A 9,655-nucleotide genomic window follows, 5' to 3' on the forward strand; every position below is an offset into this window, starting at 1 on the left:
GCTGCGTACAAGAAACACATCTAAGCTTCAAAGATAGACATTATCTCAGAGTAAAGGGTTGGGAAAAGATCTTCCAATCAAATGGACAAGGATCAAGCAGATGTGGCTACCCTAATATCTAACAAGTTAGACTTCAAACCAAAATTAATCAAAAGAGATGAAGGCGGTCATCTCATATTCATTGCAGGAGAAATCCATCAACACAAAGTCTCAATTCTGAACATCTACGCCCCAAATACAAAGGCACCCATATTCATAAAAGAAACACTACTAAAACTCAAACCTCACATAAAACCTCACACACTTATAGTGGGAGACTTCAACACACCATTCTTACCACTAGACAGAACCATCCATCAGAAACTCAACAAAGAAATAAAAGAACTAACAGAAGTTATGTCTCAACTGGGTTTAACAGACATCTATAGAACATTCCATCCAAACACAAAAGAAGATACCTTCTTCTCTGCTCTACATGGAACCTTCTTTAAAATCGACCACATATGAGGTGGCATAACAAACCTCAACAAATACAAGAAAATTAGAATAGTCCCCTATATCTTATCAGACCACCATGCTTTAAAATTGGAAATCAACAACAACACAAATCGCAGAAAACCTACAAACTCATGGAAACTGAACAATGTGCAATTGCACCACACCTGGGTCAAAGAAGAAATAAGAAAGAAATTAAGGACTTTCTAAAATTCAACGAAATTGAGGACACAATATACCTGAACTTATGGGACACCTTGAAAGCAGTGCTACGAGGGAAGTTCATTGCACTAAGTGCCCATATGAAGAAAACAGAGGATAGTCACATAAGAGAATTAACAGCACAACTGAAAGCCTAGAGCAAACAGAAGCAAACTCACCCCGGAGGAGTAGATGCCAGGAAATAATCAATTTGAGGGCTGAAATCAACAAAATAGAAACCAGGAAAACAATACAAAATATCAATGCAACAAAGAGCTTGTTTTTTGAGAAATCAACAACTTAGACAAACCTCTATCCAAACTAACAAAAAAGCAGAGAGAGAACATGCAAATTAACAAAATCAGAAATGAAAAGGGGAACATAACAATGGACACAGAGGAAATCCAGACAATTTTCAGGTCATACTTTGAATTTGAAAACTCAGAGGAAATGGACAAATTTCTGGATAACTATCACTTACCAAAATTAAATCAAGAACAGACAACTTAAATAAGCCTATAACATGCAATGAAATAGAAGCAGTCATCAAAAAAAAAAAAGAGCCCAGGGCCAGATGGCCTCAGTGCAGATTTGTACCAGAAATTCAAGGATGAACTAATACCAATACTCCTCAAATTGTTCCACACAATAGAAACAGAAGGTTCATTACCAAACTCTTTCTATGAGGCTACAATCATGTTGGTACCCAAGCCTCACAAAGACACAGGAAAGAAAACTACAGACCAATATCCCTGATGAACATCGATACAAAAATACTCAATAAAATACTGGCAAACCGAAACCAAGAATACATCAGAGAAATCACCCACCATGACCAAGTAGGCTTCATCCTTGGATTGCAGGGATGGTTTAACATAAGAAAATCTATCAATGTGATCCACCATATAAACAAACTGAAAAAGAAAAACCATATGATCATCTCCCTAGATGCTGAAAAAGCCGACAAAATTCAACATCCTTTCATGATAAAGGTCTTGGAGAGATCAGGGATAACAGGAACATACCTAAACATAATCAGAACAATATACAGCAAACCAAAAGCCAACATCAAACTGAATGGAGAGAAGCTTAAGGTGATTCCTCTAAAATCAGGAGCAAGAAAAGGCTGCCCTCTCTCTCCAAATCTCTTCAATGTTGTACTTGAAGTTCTAGCTAATTCTATAAGACAACAAAAGGAGATCAAGGGGATCCAAATTGGAAAGGAACAAGTCAAACTGTCTCTATTTGCAGATGATATGATAGTTTACATAAGCGACCCAATAAACTCTACCAGGGAACTCCCACAGCTGATAAATACCTTCAGCAAACTAGCAGGATACAAGAAAAACTCAAAAAAATCAGTAGCCCTGCTTTATTCAGACGACAAAGAGGCTGAGAAATAAATCAGAGAAACATCACTCTTTACAATAGCCACAAACAACATAAAGTATCTTGGTGTAACGCTTACCAAACAAGTGAAAGACCTATATAATAAGAACTTTGTGAATTTAAAGAAAGAAATTAAGGAAGATGCCAGAAAATGGAAAGATCTCCCATGTTCTTGGATAGGTAGGATAAATATAGTAAAAATGGCAATCTTGCAAAAAGCAATCTACAGATTCAATGCAATCCCCATTAAAATCCCACCACAATTCTTCACTGACCTTGAAAGGATAATAATCAACTTTATATGGAAAAACAAAAGACCCAGGATAGCCAAAACAACCCTGTACAATGAAAGAACTTCGGGAGGCATCACCATCCCTGACTTTAAGCTCTATTACAGAGCTATAGTTCTGAAAATAGCCTGGTATTGGCACAAAAATAGACAGGTAGACCAATGGAATCGAGTTGAAAATCTTGATATAAACCCACACACCTATGAACACCTGATTTTTGACAAAACAGCTAAAAGAATACAATGGTGGGAGGAAAGCATCTTCAATAAATGGTGCTGTCACAATTGGATGATGGTGTGTAGAAGACTGCAGATAGACCCATGTCTATCGCCATGCACAAAACTCAAGTCCAAATGGATCAAAGACCTGAACATAAATCTAGCCACACTGAACCGAAGAGAAAGTAGGAGGTACCCTTGAACAAATTGGTATAGGAGACTGCTTCCTGAACATAATTCCAGGAGTACAGACACTGAGACCAACAATTAATAAATGGGACCTCCTCAAACTTAGAAGCTTTTGTAAGGCAAAGGACACAGTGGACAAGACCAAACGGCAGCCCACAGACTGGGAAGAGATTTTCACCAATCCTACATCTGACAAAGGGCTGATCTCCAAAATTTACAAAGAACTCAAGAAATTAGTCAACAAAACACCAAATTGGGTACAGAACTGAAGAAAGAATTCTCAATAGAGGAAATCAAAAAGGCTGAAAGACACTTAAGAAAGTGCTCAATATCCTTAGCTATCAGGGAAAAGCAAAACAACTTTGAGATACCATCTTACTCCTGTCAGAATGGCTAAAATTAGGAACACCAATCACAACTTATGCTGGAGAGGATGTGGAGAAAGGGGAACACTCCTCCAGTGCTGGTGGGAGTGCAAACTCATATAGACATTTTGGAGATCAGTATGGCAGTTCCTCAGGAAAATGGGAATTAGCTTATCACAGGACCCAGCAATCCCCCTCTTAGGCATATACCCAAATGATCCACATCCTTGCAACAAAAACATGTGCCCAACTATGTTCATAGCAGCATTATTTGTAATAACAATAACCTGGAAGCAACCTAGATGCCCCTCAACTGAAGAATGGATAAAGAAGATGTGGCACATCTACACAATGGAATACTACTCTACAGAAAAAAATAATGGTATCTTGAAATTCGCAGGCAAGTGGATAGCACTAGAAGAAACCATCCTGAATGAGGTAATCCAGTCACAAAAAGAGGAACATGATATGTACTCTCTCATATGGATTTTAGACCTAGAGCAAAGGATCACCAGCCTATAAGTCATACCATCAGAGGAACTAGGATACAAGGTGTATTCTAAAAGATTCATATAAAGTCCCTCACAGAAGGGGGAAGGGACAAGTCCCCCAGGGCACATGGGAAGTGAGGGGGGGCAGAACCAGGGTCAGAATAGAAGACAGAAGAGAGAGGGAGAGATTGAACATACAAGAGGGAGCCATTATTGGTTTGAAGAGAAAACTGAACCTAAAGAAAGGTCTAGAGACCTATAAGACTGCCACCAACTAACAATTTGAGCAACTGTGGAAAGGCTACCATAAATGCCCTTCTGGGATAGTGAGATCAACAACTAACTTATCCACCATCGTGGAGCCCTCATCTAGTACTTGAGTCAAACTAGAATCCAGATGCAGAGGGAGAGGACAAGACTAGGTTGCAGAAACATAGAGACAGCTGACCCAAACAAGGAGGATCTAACAGGTCCCCAGATTGATAGCTGGGAATCCAGCATGGGACTGACTCAGGCCCCCTGAATATGGGTCTCAGCCAGAAGGACTGAGCAGTCTACAGGACCTCAGACAGTGGAACCAGGATATATTCCTGGTGCACAAAAGGACCTTGCGGACACATCCCCCATAGAGGGACACTCTCTTAACCTAGAGACAGGAAAGAAGTCCTAGTCCCTACTTCAAATGACTTGACAGATTTACATGACCCCACCTGGATGGCATTGCCCTACATAGGGAATTGGGGTAGGGGGGTGGGAGGGGAGGGTGGTCAGGGTGCATGTGATGGGGAGAGAGAGGGTAAGAGGGAGGAGGAGGGAGAGGGAACTGGGATTGACATGCAAAATAAAAATAATAATAATAATAAAAGACTTAAAAAAAGACATTTGAATCAGGAAAAAAAAGAATAAATAGCAAAGTATTAACAAAGTCATCTTGAGGTATTTGGGGCCACTTAAGTGCAGCAGTCAAAAATTTTCCTTGCTCTGATGCCTCTTTTCTCTCAGGCCCTGAACCTAAGCTGAGGCTGAACCTGGGAATCTCCTAGACATGTCAGAAAGGCCACACCCATGATACTTCATCAATATGGCTGCCTTAGCTAGACCTTAACAATGGGCATACTAAAATAGAAGGGGGAAGCTTGCAGGGTCTCAAGAGTTATGGGCAACTGGGAATGCTGAGGGCAGGAGAATTGGTCTGCCTCAGGGAAGAGTGTTCCCTTCCTCCCTGCATTGGTTATCCAATATCAGGCAGTCAGCCCTGAGAGAGAGAGAGAGAGAGAGAGAGAGAGAGAGAGAGAGAGAGAGAGAGAGAGAGAATGTAAAACAACAACTGAAGATAAAGAGCAGCTGTGAATAAGGAGAGTGAGCAAGGGGGTGGCTTGAGGGAGGAAAGAGGAAGAGGGAAATGATGTAATAAATTTCAAAAATTAAATTCTGAAGAAAAGAGCATAGATGAATCTTTAAGATACAACACTAAGCCATGCATAACAAAGCAAATGATTCTATTTATCTGCATTCAAGAATAGGAAAAATTAATAATGGTGATGGAAACACAATTGTACTGGTTGGTTTTGGGTCAACCTCACACAAGCTAGAGTCATCAGAGAGAAGGAGCCTCAGCTGAGGAAATGCTTTCATGAGATCCAGCTATAAGGCATTTTCTCAATTAGTGATTGATGGGAGAGGGCCCAGCCCATTGTGGGTGTTGCCATTCCTGGACTGAGGAAGCCAGTAAGCAGCGCCCCTACTTGGCTTCTGCATCAGTTTCTGCCTCCAGGATCCTGCCCTACTTGAGTTTCTGTCCTGACTTCCTTTGGTGCTGAACACCAGTGTGGAAGTATAAGCTGAATAAACTCTTTCCTCCCCCAACTTGCTTTTTGGTCATAGAGTTTCATGGAAGCAATAGAAGCCGTAACTAAGACAAGAAATCATGATTACCTTTGGGAGCAGACTGGAACTTTCTGAAGTTATAAAATCTTTGGTAACTTAAGTGGCTACCACTTGTAAAAACACCAAGAAATATGGAAGACACAGTTTCCAGAAAGAGAAAACCTACTAGCAAGTCATTCCACCAAAGTCTTAAAAACTGCTGAGTCAGAGACAAGGTATTTTACAAAATACCTACAAAGAGATCCTGGAAACCAGGTATGGTGGCTCATACATCAGAATCCCAGCACTTTGAGGAGTGAGGCATGCCTGCCTGGGAGACCCTGTCTCAAAAACTAAATAAAATAAACGTAAAAGAGGCAATGAGTTCATTTTTTTCCTTCAAAGTTCATTATCATATCTGTAGGAGAAACTGAGGCCAGACTACTCAAGCCACAGTTGCCCTAGCAGGCACTTCCTGAGCCAAACTGCCAAGCCTGTCTCAACTCCAAGAGACCCCAATGAGGAAAGGATGCGCAGCAGAGTCAGCAGCAGAGTCAGCGCCTGAGCCAATAGGACCTTGGGAGGGGGTATAAAGGCAGCTTAAGGAACCAGCAGCAGCTCTGCTACTCACTGACTCCTGTCTGAGTCGTTGGTGCTGCATCTTCTCACCCCTCCCCCAGGGGTGTCCGAACAGGGTCACCCACAACACATACCTACTTCTGTATATTGCTCATTATCTTATGAAGGATTGGGAGACAACACAAAGTCACACAGATGGAAAGGATTATAATGAAGTTGACAATTTCCATGTTGTCTGTACTTTAGCTCAACATGGTTTATTGGGTTTTGTGTTAGAATGTCAAGAACTACTTTTTTTTTTCCTTCTTTCTTCTATTTGCTTTTAGATAGCAATGCTTATCAACTGCCGTCACCTGGGTTTTTATAAGCATGTGTATGTATTATGCTATTATTTAGGTAGAGCAATGTAACTAGTTAGTGCTCACTTTTAAGTCCTTTAACTTTGATAATGTATACTCTAAACCTCTTAAACCCAATAAGGCATGTTTTTGAGGTGCAAACATGTGGAAATCAATGTCTATTTTGATCAGCTTTCAGACTGCTAAGTAAAACTAACAGGCCATTGTTTGGGGTTACAATCTGGTTCCACAGCCAGTAGACAACTGAATGAGCCAGAACTCCATGTCTGCAACAAGAAATTAAATTGTTTTATCTGACTTTCTGAGGCATCAGGAAATGGATGACAGCTAAATCCCAAACAGACCAGTTTTAGTTGCCACGACTAGGAAGCCTCTCTGCTTTGGCCCCCCACAAAAGTAACTTGGGGTTAGCTATCCACTGTACTGTGTTCTCTCCTTGTTTCTGCTCACGCTCAACCAGAATGTTTTGTTATGACAATAGAGAACCTTTTCCAACTGTTTACATGAGAGACACTTCAATTTGAGCCTCACTTTTAAAAATTACTAAAGACTAATCATTCGTTAAATGTGTTGAATTTCTTAAAGACATTGGAGCTGCTCTGCACTCTGCTGGAGAAGGCAAGCCTGCACTGTGGGAAAGCCCATATGTAAGTAAAGGACTGTGCACTGTCTGCACTCTTTTCTTCCAGCAGTGGTGGGTGTGATCTTCTGTCCCCACGGGACTCCAATTTTTAAAGAAAATGCAAGGACTGCCACTTAACGATACTCAAGGTGAAGTAGAACTTGAACTTTGAGAAATATCAAGTGGAAGAAAGAGAAATCCTCTGCATGCATTGGTATAGTTCCCTCAAGTTGTAAATGAGGGGTTTAAGAGTGAAACCCTGGGAAGTAATAAAGCATGCAAAGGAAATCCAGCCTATGAATGCCTATCGTGGAATGAGGGAGGGGTGAGCTAAGCACAGAAAAGTACATTCTGAGATAGGAATAATGGCACTAATACCTAATTTACAAGTGAGGAGACTAACACACACAGAGAACATGACTAATTGCTAAAGGTCACAGAGTCTTCAAGGAGTAAAACGTGCTACTGCAGTAGACCATGACTGTAACGCTATGTATTACCTCTCAATCTACCATCTTAATTTGATAACCACATCCTGTTGCTTTTCTTTTTTTTAAGCCAGACCCCACTTTAACAGTAAGACTCGATTTTAATCAGTAACAGCATTGCATGGAGAAGGAGTCTGGTCTGCACTGAGCTGAACTTTGATTATATGGAGCTAACGATAGAAGATTTTAAAGAGAAGGGGAAGGAACAGAAAAGAGGTGGCAAAAGCTCAATGAAGTCTGGGAAGTGAAAATTATAGAAAGCAGAATGCGTTTGAGTTTGCCACCTGGTGACATCAACACCACCATCTCCCCACAGAGCCAAAGGGTAAGCGTTCTTCCTTCAGGTGTGGCCTGTGTAGCAGGAGATTCCTTTGATATCCCTTAGTTTTTGTTTTGTTTTGTTTTTAGGCATGACATTTTGTGGGGGAAGGTGGCTAGTGGCATCCTAGAGATACGGCCCTTGAGGTGCTAGGATTATGTCACTGTTTTTGTTTTTTCCAAGTGGTCCTAGGTTGAGGCACAGATGAGACACAGGCTCAGAAAATGTGTAGTTTGGCCAAGAAGATAATCTGCCATCTACTAAATGTCAATCAGTTGTAAATAACATAGTTATAGTGTACCACCACCGCCAGGCTTTTGGCTAGGCACGGCCCACTGTAATGAGGAGAAACGTGCCATCGAGTCGCCATCATGCCTGGGCACCCACAGGAAGGCTGTGTGGTCACCAACTGACTCAGCCAGCTACCTGACAACAAATTGGACCCTTTTGAGGTACTGAAGGCAGCAGGGAACAAGAAAAAAGAATCTGGCTGGGTTAAAGGCCCTGGGACCAAGAGTGCAGCAGGGGCCATGGCCCAGACCAACTCCAAGATGGCTGGTAAAGAGGGAACACAGCAGCAGGCGGCCCTTAGAAGGAAGGAATGAGGCCATGTTGGAAGAGGACTTGATCAACAACTTCAGGGGGAAAGGAAAATAACAGATAGGAGACTGGAAAGGCAACCACCTCAGGGAAGATGATTCAAAAAGCCACTTGAACAAAAGGGTGAAGGAGGTGAGTTTTCAGTTGATAGGCTGAGGCAGTTTCGGAAGAGGTTGAGGAGGACAAGGATGTGGGATGGGCTGAGGCACTGGATTTGATTCTCGTGGTAAATGTGCATTGATAGGCACAGTGTTAGTGACAGATCTGGCCTGAAGCATGAGGGTGAACATGGAGACAGGTGGTGCCACGACTAGGGAACTGCCCAAGGTGAATTAACTGATCAATCAAATGTGACTGAGGAAACGAAGGTGAATTCCCACCCCCACCCCCCACCCCCCTGTGGCAGACACTGAAATAAGAATGACATTGAAGTTATTCAAAAGAGATAACTCCGGATGAGTGGAAAGCTATTCAAAATAAATACCAAGGAAGAGTAGAATTTAATATCCGAAAACCAAATGATGGTGCTGATGGCCAATGGAAAACAGGGATTTGTTCTGCATTATTTCTGGAAGCCAGCAAATGATTCAAAGTCTCAACTGGAGATCAATGTCAGAGACCTAGGCCACCCATGATGTGGTGGCAAAGAAGGACATGATGGCTGGGGAGGACATGGTGGCCATGGGCACGGTGGTCATCCAAACAGTGACAGCAGGACTGGTAAGCCAAATGCTTCTGACCCTGATGTAGATGACCAGAGGCATTCCCAGCTCTGGTCTAACTGGATGCCATAATACAACACTGGATCCTTTGCAGCCCCTCTGTTCAAAGCTTTTGCAGGGGAATTAAGAAACAAAACCAAAAAGAGACTGTCATTTATACCATTCACACCTACAGACTGAATGCTATCTGTTTTGAAAATGAACTTCTCTAGCTACACAGTTGTATTTAGAAATGTATTGGTAGCAGAGATGCTGTCATAAGACTTGGAGATTATGCCTTCTTCACAACTACTATTGTATTGCTGCTTGCAAATATACATTTCCAAACTTGAAATAAAAGGGGTTAACAGTGTATACCAGTTATTTTTTAAAATATTAGACAATGATCCTATGTGGTTTGATATATATTTGAATGTTTGGTTCCCAGTCAGTAGAACTCTGTGGGAAGGGTTAGGAGTTGTG

At 41.6% G+C, this 9,655-nt stretch overlaps 1 pseudogene; it reads left to right on the top strand.

The window, feature by feature from the left end:
* The first annotated feature begins 8,242 nt into the window (after positions 1–8,242).
* Positions 8,243–9,252, top strand: LOC127231417 (plasminogen activator inhibitor 1 RNA-binding protein-like; annotated as a pseudogene).
* Positions 9,253–9,655: the final 403 nt, after the last annotated feature.

Source organism: Phodopus roborovskii, unplaced genomic scaffold (genome assembly GCF_943737965.1).
Source record: "Phodopus roborovskii unplaced genomic scaffold, PHOROB, whole genome shotgun sequence".
Classification (NCBI taxonomy): Eukaryota; Metazoa; Chordata; class Mammalia; order Rodentia; family Cricetidae; genus Phodopus; species Phodopus roborovskii.